We start from the raw sequence: 14911 nt of genomic DNA, 5'->3' as shown, positions 1-14911 counted from the left end.
CCTGCATCATGGTGAACTTGACTTTCTTCAAAGGAACACGAAGGCAAAATGCTGGAGAAATTTTGTTTAAAGAGTCATTTTTCTCACTAGAACTATTTTTAATGAGCTAAGTGGCATTAGTTTCAAAGTTGCAATCGAGAGAGAAAGCAGGCGCACACACAGAGTAATCGACAATTTTAATTTTCGACGATTGTGATTGTGAATAATGCTACTAATAGCTTCCATGGTGGTTAATATTCATTTGCTTAAAAGCCAAACTCCTTTGAAGAATAAAACGATGACTCAAGCCGGTGAGCACACGTCTGATGCCTCCCACAGCCCCTGATTGTGCCCATGGATGAGACTCCCAGGCGTTCGCAAGGCCCCAGGAGGAATTGGAGTGTTTGGATGAAGAGGTTAAATGTGACCCAAACAGAGCATGGGGTGGGGGTGGGGGTGGGGGGCTGTCGTTGCAACACATATTCTCCCCACCAAGAACAGGAATCCTCCAATGCAGATATGCAGATGGATAGACTACAGGGCTCAGCTCCTTTAAAAATGGACCCCATTGTTCTCCAACCGCCCCCACTAACAGCTTGAAAACACATCTACTAACTTGGTCTTTGCACATCAAGGAGTCTGCCTTTCATGTCCCTCCAGGGCCCTGATGACATCAATCAATCGACAACAAGCACCAATCTGACCCCAGCCCCACCCCCCCCCAAGGCCCCCTTCCTCCAGTCCCAGCTTCCTGCAACACCCAGGCAGCACAGAGAGCACAAGAGAGCCCCAGTGTCAGCCCAGCGCACCATCAGGGCCCCTACCCCTCAGCTCTGCCCCAGAGCTCCCTCAGACCCCGCCGGTGACAGGCAGCTCACCACCTGTCTCAGAGGAGCCCTTCCCATCTCTGCAAAACACAGCACCATCACCCAGAGTAAGTCCCACTCTGCTGCCCCGGCCACGGCCAGCACATCGTCTCTTCTTCCTGTGATAATCCCTCAGCATCCTGAGGTGTACCCTCCACTCCTCTGCAGCCCAGGCACCTGGCTAGCAGGGCGCGCTGTGGACCCAGTACCCTGACTGGACAACTGAGCCCAGTGATGTAAGAGCCCCATGCAGATGGAGGTTCATTACCGGCACTGCCTGAGTGTTTGTGTGCCTCCCCGCTGCAGCCCTCCTGCAGTGTCAGACCCAAGCTCAACAACCCTCTGGCACGCTCTGCTCACTGCACCCCAGGGCCTTTGCCCGACCCTTCGCTCCACCAGGCATGCCTTCCTCTGGCTTCAGCACAGCTGTGCCACACCTCGCACTCAGACCCAGATCCTCTGAGTTGCTGAAGTGTGCCCCCAGTCACACTGACTTACAGCCCTACATTTCAGTTCTCTGCGTGGAAGTTAGCCCTGTCTGACCTGTGTTTTCTTCCCTCCAATCTGCATCCCCCTCCGGAATACCTAAGACCGTGAAGAAGCGCAGGGTAGGGACTCAGCACGCGTCTGTCATCGGCACAGAGGGGACAGCTCTTCACGCAGAAGGAGCAGCAGCTGCACCCAGACGCCCGGAGGAGCCATGGAGCCTACAGGTTCTGAGCACAGGCCCTGGAGTGACAAGGACGCAGGCTAGCCAGCTGCATGGCCTGGGCCGAGTTACCTGCCTGACCCACGTCCCAGCCTCTGCACCTCGCTGGGTGTGAGTGGTGTCTGCAGAACACACCTCCGTCCCCGGGCCACAAGCACTGGGTGGGAATCAGGTCAGAGCAGAGCACAGCACCCACCTGAGAAGGGAGACGAGGCCAAGGCTACCGCTTCCCCGCCAGTTACACGTCACCACTGAGGCCCAGAGCGGGAGCCCACCCGCCGACTCAGCTGTTTCACATCCTACTCCTTTCCATCCCCAGCTCAAGAGGGAGCAAACCCTCAGCTCATTTCACCTGCTGCTCGCATGCCCTGAGAGTGAGGGGGCCAGAGAGGAAGGACCCGGGGCAGGCGGGCACCTCAGGCGCTGCCTGCAGCTTCCCTCGCTCTGCCAGTGCTGGGGGCCCAGCCTCGGCCTCCCAGGCCCAGTGCGCCCCGCGGCTCCTGGGCTGGAGCCAAGGTGCTTCCGTCAGCCCCTGAGCCCCCGGGACACAGCCGGGATTGTCCAGCCTGTGGCAGGCGTTGAGCCACAGCTGAGGGGACAAGGCCCAGCTGTTCCCGAGACAAGCAGGCGGCTTTCTTCCCCCAAGAAAGGGGAACCTGTGTCCCCTGGGGGTTGGGAGAGGCGAGAAGGCAAGGGGCTGGGAGACGCCCAGGCACAGCAATAAACAGGCCTCAGCAAGGTCCTCTGTGCCCTGCGGTGAGCCAGGTGGGGCCGGGAGGGGAGGCAGCACTGGCCCTGGAGCGAACCTCCGTGGCTGGCCTGGACACCGTGGCTCAGCCTCTGCCGCTGACCCTGGGCCAGCCCCTTCCTCCCCAGGATTCCACACTGAAACAGGGGAGCTTGGAGGAATTTTCCTTCTGATCCTCGCAGAGGAACAGCCACAAGGATGGGGGTCGGCCATTTGCTAGAAAGCTTGGGCTCCGGCAGCACACAAACGTGGTGGGATGAAGGTCCCAAGAGCGCCCATACCTCTGCCCACAGTCACCCACATGTTTGCCTTCAAGGTCCCTGGGGAAGGCTGCAGGTGGGGTTAGGACTGACTCCACCTTCTGGGGAGGGGGAGCTCAGAGGCCACATCCTGGAAGGTGGAGCCCTTGGAAAACCCAGGGAACAGAGAGCAGTGCAGGGAGGAGTGTCTGAGGCCTCCCTGAGCCTTGTCCTAACCACACACCCCATTGTTTGGAAATAAGAAACCACCTGCTCCTGCGCCAGCCTCCACTGTGCACCCACCCACACCTGCCCTGGTGTCTGGGCCTCCGCTCCCAGCACTGGACAAAGAAGGGCTGGCCTTCAGAGCGCCAGGTAGCTCCTCCACCCAGCTACAGAGCACTAGGGGTTCATATCCCCCGAGGGCGGCACCCGTGTGCAGGAACAGGGAAGATTCGGCTGCTAGCAGATCACGGAGGGCTTCTATGAGGGGCTTAGGGGCCCCTTTAAGCTGAGCCATATTAAAAATCGCAGCAGTGGCTGTTGAATGGCTGGTCTCTGATCTGGGATAAAGACGTGGACAGGTACCAGGAGCAGTGACTCAGCAGGGGCTGATCGAGTATTGGGCTCTAACTGGAGTGGGAGACCAGAAAACCAAAAAGGAGGAAACAGGCATGAAATCAAGCACCCAGCATGTACCTCCCTCCAGGTGTGGCTGCGCCAGGGACCCAGAGAGCACTGCCATTGTGCTGGGTGTTCCCAGGACAGCGCACGGTCAGCTCCGGCTGTCCTCGTCGTCTGCTCATCATGACACTCATAGATCCAGCCGGGACCTATGACCATGGTCTGGACCCATGGCATCCTGATTGGTCAGGTCTGGGTCACATTTCTATTAGTGATGCTAAGAAGTGGGGCCCGCCACACTCACCCAGGGAGACCTACAGCATCTATGGGACTCAGGCCAGCGGGTGGGCGAAAGACCACCATTCCCCCAGAAGGAGCAAGGCCCAGGAACTCGCCACCCACCTGCTTCCCTGGAGCACCGTCACTTGTTGCGTGCTGATTAAGGTTGTTCCGGAGCAGCTCATTCATGTCACTAGAGAGCCACCTTTAGGACAGGTGGCATCCATGCCTCTGCTGAGGGTGTCTCCTGTCGGGGATCTCCCTGCAGAGCTGCCAGGCAGGGCTCTGCAAATCCGAACAGGCAAGCCGCGGACATGTTTCACCGCAAGATGGAAGTCGTTAGCTCCCATTTTAATTTAACAAGCCCAATTTTATAAATAAGAGTGAATTTTCCCAGGCTATTATTTCTAATTATGCATTTACATCAATTCACATTATGCGGTTGATGAAATGCTAATACCAAAGGCAATTTTCTGCTGACGGGTGGCATGGGGAAGAGCTTCCCTCGCATTATGAGTCAATATTTTGGGAAATAATTCCCGAGCCACTCAGCAGAGTCTGTGCTGACGAACCCAGCGGCTGCGTCCACACAACCCTAAGTGGAGATGCTACCAGGGCACCGGCCTCACCCAGGGAAGAAGACGGACAAGACCCAGGGCACTCTGAGTCGGGAGTTCTGGGCAGCTCCAGCCGGCGGCCTCCACTGCTTGGGCAAACAGGCATAGTCCCTGCTCTGCCCTGCACCCACAGGGTACCCTGCGATCAGGTTACCAAATGGCTCTTGCGATTTTTTTTTTCATCTGCAGGATGAGAATGAGAATAAGCACTCTCTCTGAGTTAGTGCATTTATGTCTTTGTTCCTTCATTAATTGAGGAGATATTGATTGCAGACCTACTCTGTGTTGGGCACACAATAGGCACTCAATACATGGTCTTCATGATTAGGAAGAGGAAGCACATGGACATGTGATGGGTCAGGCCAACAGGTGCCTCCTGGCCCGGGGTGACGAGTCTTCTCAGGACTGAGCAGCACCCACAGTGACGCAGGCAGAGAAATCAGACGCACGTGTCTGCAGACACAGCCCAAGTCCTGAGGGAAAGTGCCAGAAGCATCTCCCCTCCGACCCAGGGGCCCTCCTCCAACTACTGTTCACCGAGCCGCTTCTATATGAGAAGCACAGCACCCGGTGTCAGGGCTATGGGAGACCCCAGCAGGTTCCAGCAGGGAGGACAGGGGCCAGCACTGGGCCCTGGCTGAGGAGGAGAAGGGATGGATATGAGAGACACCGCTAAGGCTAAACCACATGGCTCTGCTATGGGTCACAGGAACCAGGGAGAAGAAGGTGCTGAGGACACCTCGGTTGGCATATGTGGGTGCCGGACCACCTGTGAGACAGAGAAAGCTAACAGGCTCATAGGAAACCAGGTTTTGTTGAGGGTCAGGCCTGTGAGGAAAAGTTCCAAGCCTTGTGTGACCGTCATGATATTCCCCAGTGACATCCACAAGGAACGCCATGGAGGCGGAGCTAAGAAGAGGTTCTCTCACACAGCGCTGCAAGGAACCCAGCACTCAGGGCTGGGCAGGGACAGTAAGCCTGCAGGGAGACTGAGAAGGGGAGGCCAGAGCAGCTGGAGGAAACCCAGGAGACCGCCAGCCGCGGGAAGCCAGAGCATTCCAACCAGAAGTCAGGAGGAGGACGGAGGAGTGCCCCCACCCCCGACATTTGCAAATTACCCTGCCGATCATCACGCGTTGCACGCATGAATTGACATGACCCAGCGTATCCCGTCAATACATGCAATTACTGCGTACCCCCATTACAGGTCTTTTAAAATGTGACAACACAGAGGCATCCTATGGGAGTCACGCCAGTGAAGGCCTGGGGCACAAGCAAGGCTGAGGCAGGACAGGGCAGGCGCCCAGACGCAGAAGGGCACCCTGCAGTGTAGGGCAGACGAGGCAGGTGGTGGTCTCTGTCGGCCTCTGCAGGAAGGTTGGGGAATGACAATGCCCTCATCCTCCCCAGCTGGGACCTTTAAGTGCAGGTGCAGGAATACAGGGACCCAAGGGCAGAGCGGCCTGCCTCAGACTCCTCCTCCTCCCCATCCTCCCAGCCTCGCAGGCCTTCAGCCAGGTTTCCTTGTCTGTAAAAAGAACATTCCAGGCCTGGGGCACGTCCGGGTGAACCAAGGGCACAGAGCCCTGGAAGTCCGGGCTGCACGGCCTGGTCACAGGGGCCCCCACCCCACGTGGCATCAACAGATCAGAGCTGAGCATGCCAGCCCCCACGGAGTATGCGGGGCTCCCATAACCACTCCCCAGCCTTTCCCAGGAGCCCTTTCACCCCACTCCATCGCTGCCCAGCCCTCACAGGCCTGCAGGTCTGCACACCAGGGTCCAGGCCTCCAAGGGAGATCACCACACAGCAGCACAGGGGAGAGAGCCCCGTCCATTTGCAGAAATCTGTGGCCAGAGTGAGGCCCGGCGAGCAGGTCTATCCAAGCCCACCTGGAGCAGAAGGGAAACAGTCACTATCTACACTCCCGGCAGAGCAGCCCGGCAAGGGAAGGGGACCAGGGAGGAAATGGGCAGGTAGGCAGAGTGCACCACCAGAAGCGGGGGGCAGCACAAGGGGGACAGAGGAGGAAGCAGAGGAAGCAGAAAAGGAGGCACAGAGGCAGGCAAGGAGGAGGCAGCAATCTCCAGTTTCCTGTTCTCTCCTCCAGTCTCTGCCAAGGAGGCTCATTCGCGTGCACACACACACACACACACATTGCATGTACACACACAGTCAACCCACGTTGTCTGGGCTGATGCACATAACACACATACACACATGCACAACTGTGCTGCCGGCTCACATCAGCTGTCTGTACATACCCACACACACACACACACACACACACCGCAAACGTGCTGTCTGCACACATTCCGCCACTGTGCACTGAGGGCACACCCCTGGGGCTCCAGGCCCTAGAAGAAAGGGCTAGTGGTAGAAGCTGGGGGTCATTTGGAGGGTGCACGTGCATAAGACTGTCTTTGAGGGAAGAGGGGACACACAGTAACCGGCAGGGCATTAGCAGAGATATGGAGGCAGGTGTGGGAAGGAGCCATAGTCCTTTGTCAATCCTCCAGGTAACTCCAGGTGCACGCCGCTGCTCCCTTGCTCACCATAAAACACACCCCGGCTCCGCTGATTCCCTGCCCCACCTTCCCCCCGACCTGACCTTCCTTCTCTACCCCTGCTCAGGCCCTAGCCAGGTGGGTCTGGAAGCCCTGTTGCATGCCTGGTGCAGGCCGGTATCACTGCTGCGACCCCAGGAAGCCAGCCCCTCCATAGCGAGCAGGCGAGAGCGCTGAGCCCCCAGGGCCTGGTCCTCTGAGTCTCAGTTTGCCATTCACTGCCCACCCAGGAGCCCTTGCCAGCCACTCACACAGCGGGTGTTTCCCAGAAGCCTGTGAGCTTCAGTCTCCAGACATCACCTCCCTAATGAGGCATGGGACCAGCTCAAGACTTACTGATTCTTGCACCCATTCTCCCGCTTACCGCCCCTCCCCCAGTCCTGGAAAGAGCAGGAAGGTCAGGTGCAGGGAGCCCAGCCAGAGAGAGAAGCAGCACAGGCCAGTGCAGCTGGAGCCAGGCTCTCCCCAAACACAGAATCTCATGCAATAGGTTTTATTTTTCGGAAAGAAAAAATGACATTTTGAAACATTATTGCAAAAAAATTAAGTTAGATCTGAAGCATCAAAGACATTTTACAAATAAAGGTAGGGCCTTTTGTGGCTGGTGAGTGCCACATTTAAACCCCCGGGCACCTAGGCCCAGCCAACAGGCCCTCTGGGGACAGCACCGGGCCCACCGGACACTGCACTCTGGGGGGACAGCATGGCGGAAGGAGAGCCATCACCCCACCCCCACTCCACCCCACCCCAACGCCCTCCAGGCACAGTGACAGTGACCTTTTGTCAACTTCGGACGGGAACACAAATCTACTGCCACTCTGGATCGGCCTTGATTGGATCAAAATCCCATCGGAAAACGGGGAGAAAGGCAATAAAACCTCCAGAATTGATATTAAACCACTGACATTTCACAAACCGCGCAGCGCTGGCAGCTGCCAGTCTATCGGCAGGAGGAACTCGGAGACAGCGAGTCAGGCGTGAAGGTCACAGCAGTGCCAGGCCTCCGCTTCAGCACGGGGTGGGAGGGGGGGGAGCCCCTGCAGGAGAGCCCGGCCCCTCTGGATCCTGTCCATGTGTGCGGCCAAGTGTACTTCGACAAGGAAGGGGAACTGCCCTCTACAGCTGCCCAGACCCAACGGGGCTCTGAAGCCAGGAATGGTGTTAAATGGGACCGTCCCCTGACCTCAGCACTCTGCTATGGGCCCCGGATGAGGCCAGGAAGGACCAAGGTTCCTTGTAGAGAACAGCCTGGATCTCAGAACTCACCAGGAGCTGCACAGGTGCCTCAGAGCCCTGCGACGCAGCACCACTGAGCACCTGCCACATGCCAGGCCAGGTGTCTGGGCAGGTATGGGGGCAAGGTGTCCCTAACAGGACTCAGTTCAGGCATCTTTTCCTCCAAGCAACCCCACCTGGGCAGTGCCCCCTTCCAGAGCACCTGAGCAGTGAGCATCTCTCTGCTAACTCGAGACAAGATCTGTATGCACGTGTGCAGCAAGCCCTGTGCTAGCCCAGACAGGGCAAATCCTGCCACTTCCATCTCAGTCACTCTCCCTTCCCCAAGCCCACGACAGACATTACTAATCAGCACTCGCCTTCCAGCTGAGCCCAGATGTGACCTCAGAGTTCTCTCCAGCAGTCATCACCACCTTGTGGGAGCCGGCTTGTGCCATGCAAGCAGACCAGGGCCTTCCTGGAAGGGGAACCTAGAGCCCAACATTGGCCGCTCTGGGTGTGGGAACCAAAAACAAAGGCAGCCAAGCATAAAGAGAGGAAAGGATCATGAGGAAGGCTTCCTGGAGGAAGCGGGTTCGGCTGGCTGGAGTCAGGCTTGAGAGCTGGGCGGCCAGGCAGGTGAGCAGACCCTGTGCTGGAGCAAGGCTGGTGACCAGCATGAGCACCCCAAGCCCAGCCTTGGAGCTCCTGTGTGCAGACAGAGGTGAGCACCTGCTAGACCTGCAGGGGACACACAGCCTGGTTCCATAGGGAGGAATGGAGGGCCCTTCTTCTCCCCCTCACCCTCGGAGGAGGTGGCCAGCTGTGCCTGGGGGCCTCCTGCTGGTGCCGAGCCTCCCATGAGGATTCTCTGGTCAGAATCTTCCAGGTATTGGCCCAGAAAGGTGTAGAAGGATGCCAAGACCTTGGGGCCCTGGATCTGGAGCACGAATGGCACTTCCTGCTCCACTCCTGGGATCCAGAAATGCAAGGGGCATGGGACCACAAGCATTGTTGGGAGTCCTCCCACGACAATTCACAAAGCCACTTCTGGGACATCATCCCCCACAGCAGCCCTGGGATCCCAGTGCCCTCCAGCAAGAGCCTCAGGGCAGTGAACACCCTCAGCCACGATCCCACCGTGGCAGCATCCGCAGCCGGGATGCAGCTCCCCCACCACTACTGCCACAGAGCAGCCCCCAGGTCCCGTGCTCATGTTGGTGCCAGCTGGCAAGTGGTCACCTCTTGGGGCTGGCATTGTGGTGTCACTTGAGACACTAGCATCCCATATCAGAATGCTGGTTTCAGTCCAAGCTGCTCTGCTTTTGGTCCAGCTTCCTGCTAAAGTGCCTGGGAAGGCAGCAAGCCCAAGTACTTGGGTCCCTGTCACACATGTAGGAGACCCGGATGGAATTCCTGGTTCCTGGCTTTGGCCTGGCTGTTGTGGCCACTTGGGGAGTGAACCAGAGGATGGAAGATTTTTGTCTCCCTTTTTCTTTCTGTCACTCTGTCTTGTAAAAAAAAATAAATTTAAAAAGAAAAAAGAAGAAGCCAACTCTTTATAGGGAGACCACCACTGGCAAGGCTGGACACCAAGGGGTCAGGATTGTAGCACAGCAGGTTAAGCTGCAGCCTGCAGCTTCCCATGTGGCCACCAATTCGAGTCCTGGCTGCTCCACTTCCAATCCAGCTCCCTACTAATGCGCCTGGGAAAGCAGCAGAAAATGGCCCAAGTGCTAGGGCCCTGCAACCCACATGGAAGACCAGGAAGAAGAACCTGGCTCCTTGCTTCAGCCTGGCCCAGCCATGGTTGTTACAGCATCTGAGGAATGAACGAGCAGCTGAAAGACATCTCTCTCTCTCAATCTCTCTCTCTCTTTCTCTCTCCCTCTCTCTTAAACTCTGCCTTTCAAATAAGCAAATAAATATTAACAAGAAAAAAAAAGGACTGGACACCAAACGGCTGCCCCAGAAGCCCCGATCTCGCAGCATCCCCACTGGAACGCCAACCAAGGCCCAGCTAGGGGCAAGACTTCTGCATGGGCCTGGAGGAAGCAAGGCAGCCAGAGCCCTGACCCTCTGGCTGACCCCTGGCCCTTATTAGCCAGCTCCATGCTTCCTAATCACTATCTCCACCATTAAGGTGCAGAAAGCACATAGGGAAATAACAGAGTTTATCTCCCACATCGATCCGCTCAGATCCATCTGGCCCCAGCCTCTTAATTCTCCATAATGTCAAAGCAATTTTTGGTTAAGTATACAGTCTGTCCTCTACTAAATTAAACTAATAGATCTAGTGGGAAATAAAACCCCTAGTGTATTGAGAATATTAAAAATAAAAAAATAAACTCTCCATGGGTCTATAAGATTTATTTTGGCAAATGATTAAATAATACACACACACACACACACACACACACACTGAGGTTGTAATAAAATCCATTAGGAGATGCTCAGCTCCACTGGTCACATCCAAGTTCTCAGTCTCCCTCCCCCTTCAGTAAAGCATCACCCCTCCCAAGCACCCAGGCTCAAGGGCAGCCAGGCCAGGCCCTGAAACACCCATTCTCCAGCCTCGCGACAGCAAAGCCAGGAAGGCAGGTGATCTCAAGCGCGGACCCTGGCCATCAGTGCTCCACCCCAGCACTCGGCGATCTGCTTTCAGACCTGTCACCCTCAGCAGCCAGCCACGCACGGATGCCTCCTGCGGTGAGAGAATCAGGGCCATGGTCTGAGCCTAGGGCCACCCGACTCCAAAGCCCTGAGGCCACACTGCTCTGCTCTGTTTCATTTTGCTTCGCTTTTCACTTCACCATCCCATGGGCCACACTCAGCCAGGGCCGCAAACAGGAGCTTGCTGTAACACTCGGCAGTCTTCCCAGCGAAGCCCAGGGAGCCAAGACACATCACTGGGGATGAGGGAGGGAAGAGGCGCCAAGAAGGGTGGGATGAGGCAACCTGGACCCTGCCCTTGGAGCCCCTGAAACCTCACTCTGCTGCTGGTGGTAAGGCTCAGCCCCCCCCCCCCAAGTGCCACGGGAGTGGAAGCAGAGGCAGGGAAGGCGCCTACTCCTCAAATGCTCTTTCCTCCGAGCGGGCTCCAGTGAGGAGGACTCCACAGCAACCACTTTGCTCTGCTCCCGGCTCCCAGCCCACAGCCATCTCCGAGAGTGCCGGCTCCCCAGCTCCCGCCCCCACCTCCACCACCATGGGGCTCAGACTTCCCAGCCATGCAGTCAAAGTCTTAGCTTGGCCCGAGCCCAAGCCCACCAATGATCCCGTCACCCTGGACTATTCTCTTTGTCCCACCCAAGTCCCCAGATCTGCCACCTCCACACGCTTGCTCAGGCAGCTGCTCACTTGAGAAGCCCACCTACCCTACCCCGTCTCATCTAAGGAGGTCACAGCTGCACTCTGCACTCAGGTGGGACCCACCTCCCCGCTGCTCGGAGCTCCCTGCGAAGGCTGGGATCCCTGTGTGCTTCATTTGCTCCTTCAGAAGGCTCTCAGCTCCCCGGACGACAGCCATGTCTAAACTCAGCTCTGAGCCCCCTCTTCTTGGCACAGAACTCCTTACCATGGCCACAAGCCCCAAGCGTCCTTGCCTGCCTTGCCTCTTTGTCACCACTCTCTGACTCCACCCCACCCTACCCATGGCTTTTGCACTTGCTGCACCTGCTGCCTAACACTCTCCCACTCCCAGGTCTTTGCCCGGCTGACAACCTTGAGCACTCCCCCAACCACCAGAATCCTGAGCGCGCACGTGTGTGTGTGTGTGTGTGTGTGTGCTGCACAATACCCTGGATAGCATCCCCGGATGGAATGATCGAGCTTCATTTTTGTTTCAATGGGGGTCTGTCCTGTTGTCATCATGGGCTCAAGTACAGATCCCCTGGCAGCAGGAGCCTCCCTTGTCGGGAACCTCCCCACCAGACACACACAGAGTAGGTGCCCACAGAGAACGGCTGGAGAGAGGAATGCGCCTTCCCAGGACATGCTGGTTGAGTAAGTGTTGAATAAGCAGGCTCTGCCTGGAGTTTCTCCCCCTTCAGTCCTGCCTTGGACAATCTTCAGGTCCAGTCAATCCCGTATCTGAGAAGCAAACGAACAACCCCAGGCTCCTGGGACTCAGCATGGGGACACTGACCCAGCAGTGATGGATGGCGGCCCAGACCCTGGGGCGGGACAGCCCTGATTCCCTCTCTGTACCAGCCGAGCCCAAGCAGACCACGAACCAGGCCTGTTTTGCCAAAGGCACATGGGCAGGGACAGGCTGCCTCCGTGATGGCCCTCAGAGGCTGGTGAGAGCAAGGGGACGCTCTCCTGTCTCCACACAATGCAGCCGCTGCAGCCTGCTGTCTGCTCCCCGCCCCAGAACTTGGCATTTCAAGCTGGTGAGGGGTAGGGAAGGACACACAACAGCAACCTGAAATATGAGCCATCTCACCTGCCCTTCCCCCATCTCAGGACACAGCAAGTGCCAGGGCCACAGGTGGAGTAAGGGGGGGGGGGGTCAGAGGGTAAAGCAGGAGTCCCCGCAGAGCCTAGACAGGGCCAGGTCCCCACTCCACGCTGACCTCACAGGTGTCCTTGGAGGGGAGACTTCCTGTGGCCAGATTTCAGGCCTTCATCCCCTGACACTGATGACAAGTGAATGGCTAAACTGGCTAAAAATAAAAGCCCCCATAAATCTGATATTTTTCCTTTAAGCTGTCGGGTACACAGCGTGTGCTGGGATTATTGATAGAAAAGTTTATGGATGGGCTGCATCTTAAAAATCAAAATACATTACCCAAAATCAATGCTGCTGCGTGTGGTACGGAGAGGACAGCAAAGGTCAGCCGAGACAAGAATGTCGAAACCCAAACTCCAAGAGAATCTGAGCATTAAAATAAATACAATTGGAAAGTGAGTTCCAGGAAACACATTCGTTTACGGCTGTAATTGACGGGTGCCTTCACAAGAGGCCGGGCAGTCTTTTTTTAAATAGCACTATCCCAAGAGCATCTGAGAGTCCAAGGAAGCCGTCCACAAAATGGTATTGACAAGCACTGCATAGCCCAATGCACAGCCCGATAGCAACTGCTCACAACAATGGTGCACACAGCAGGGACAGAGGTCACCAGGGCTGGGCACAGGGTGGCCAGGTCTTGGCAGAAGCCATCTTCAGCCTAAGCCACGTGAATTGAGACCCCACTGGTCACAGTACACAAAGATTCACCTCCAGGTCTCTACCCACGGGACCCCAGAAATACTTAGGTGCCAACATTAGACGGAGAATGGAAGCTAAATCCTTGTCACTACCCATTGAGGACGAGCGGGACTGGAACAAAGCAGCTGTGGGATGCTCCTGCAAAGTCCTTCGGGGGACACCTGCGTCACTTCCCATAGCCAAGAACTACTCTAACAGGACACCCGCGGGGGAGGCCAAGGCACGCCTGCAGCCGATAGAGTGTGGGCTGTGTCCCAGGAAACAAGTGTCCCTTTGGGAGAAGGGACACAAACATGGCAGCGCCTCCAACGCAGACTGCAGGGAGGGGGCTGCCGCCTGGGTTTGGCTCACTGAGCCTCCCACTGCCCGAGGGCTAAGTGAGAGAAGCAGAAGTCCCTGCTCTGCCATCAAGAAAACCCCCAGCAAAGAAGGGGCAAAGACCCCTTCCCCGGTGCTCCTAGTGTGGACACTTACGAGGCCCTGACCGTGGTCAGGCCCAGCTGGGAGTCAAAGACACAGAGAGGAAGGGCAGAACAGCAAACCCTCTCATGACGGTGCTGAGCAGGCAGACAAGAGACAGCTCAGCAGGCTCCTGGCTGGCACCAGGGGAAGGCTGGGGGCATTGCTCTCTATGCCAGCTCCAGGTCCCAAAGTCTCACCTGGGGAGGGAAGGGGGGTATTCTGCTTAAGAACTAGGACCCCCTTGGGTTGAAGCCGGCCTTGGCCACACACTGGCTGTGAGACCTTGCGCAGGTTGCATGAGCCCTCTGAGCTTCAGCCACCTCCTCCACAAGATGAGCTGAAACCCCTTGTCTACCCCACAGGGCCGTCACAGGCTGCAATGAGCTCACTCCACAAACAGGCTTACTCTGTGCCAGGCCCTGTTCTAGGCGCTGGAGCTGCATCAGCCAACAAAGCAGACCAGGAGCTTTGCACGCCTCAAGGAGCGCAACAAAGGAGGATATTGCACCACGTGTTGGAGGCGGCTGGTGCCAAGGAAACAAAGGAAAAGCAGAGCAAGGGGAGGGGTTAGGAGTGAGGGGTCGGAGTGCAGACTGCATGGACTACATCTCCTGGTCCAGGTGGGCCTCACTGAGAAGATGACTTCTCGACACAAAAATAGAACACAGTGACTTAGTATGTGGGGAGGAGCATCCCAACTGGATGATGCAGCTGGTGCAAAGGCCCTGGGGTGGAAGTGTGCACAGTGTGCCACCTCGAGGACAGTGTGGCTAGGGGAGTGGGTGCCAGGGAAAGGACAGGAAGGGCGAGGAGTGAAGCCACAGGGAGAGGCAGATGGTCTGACCCGGCCCGCCACGGCAGGGTCACCCGCGTTTTTGTAGAGTGAAGCGGGAGCCACTGCAGGGTTCTGAGCAGTGCGAGAGAGATCTGAGTTCTGTTTGAGAAGACTCCCTCCATTGTCATATTGAGAACCAGTGTCTGGAGAATATGCAGCCAGCATCTGGCACACGAAAAGCAGGTGATAACATATGGCTAATTATTCGTTATTAATAGCATCAACTCGCACAGCAAGCAGGAACTACCTCACCCCACAAGGTGGTTCAGGTGGAGAAGATCCGCCAGCCTGAACGGTAGCTAAGGTGGAACTGCCTCCGGCTGCTGGGAACCTCCCCTTGCATACCTCTGCCCGCTGGCCGTCACCTGTGCTTGGATGCGGCATGGAGAGAGGGGATGGCAGCCTCCCTGGCGGGCCACTGCTCCGGGGTCAGCTCTTGCCCTCAGAGCTCTAGCCTGGAATTTCTGCATTCCTAGCATCCCATTGATGGTCCAGCATCTGTAGCACAGTGCAAGTCTGCCCCCTCCAGAAGCTGAGGACAGAAGTGGGGCCCTGCAGG

Source organism: Oryctolagus cuniculus, chromosome 18 (assembly GCF_051225735.1).
Source record: "Oryctolagus cuniculus isolate XC-2025 breed Fujian yellow rabbit chromosome 18, ASM5122573v1, whole genome shotgun sequence".
NCBI lineage: Eukaryota > Metazoa > Chordata > Mammalia > Lagomorpha > Leporidae > Oryctolagus > Oryctolagus cuniculus.
Note: the sequence above shows the minus strand (reverse complement) of the source record.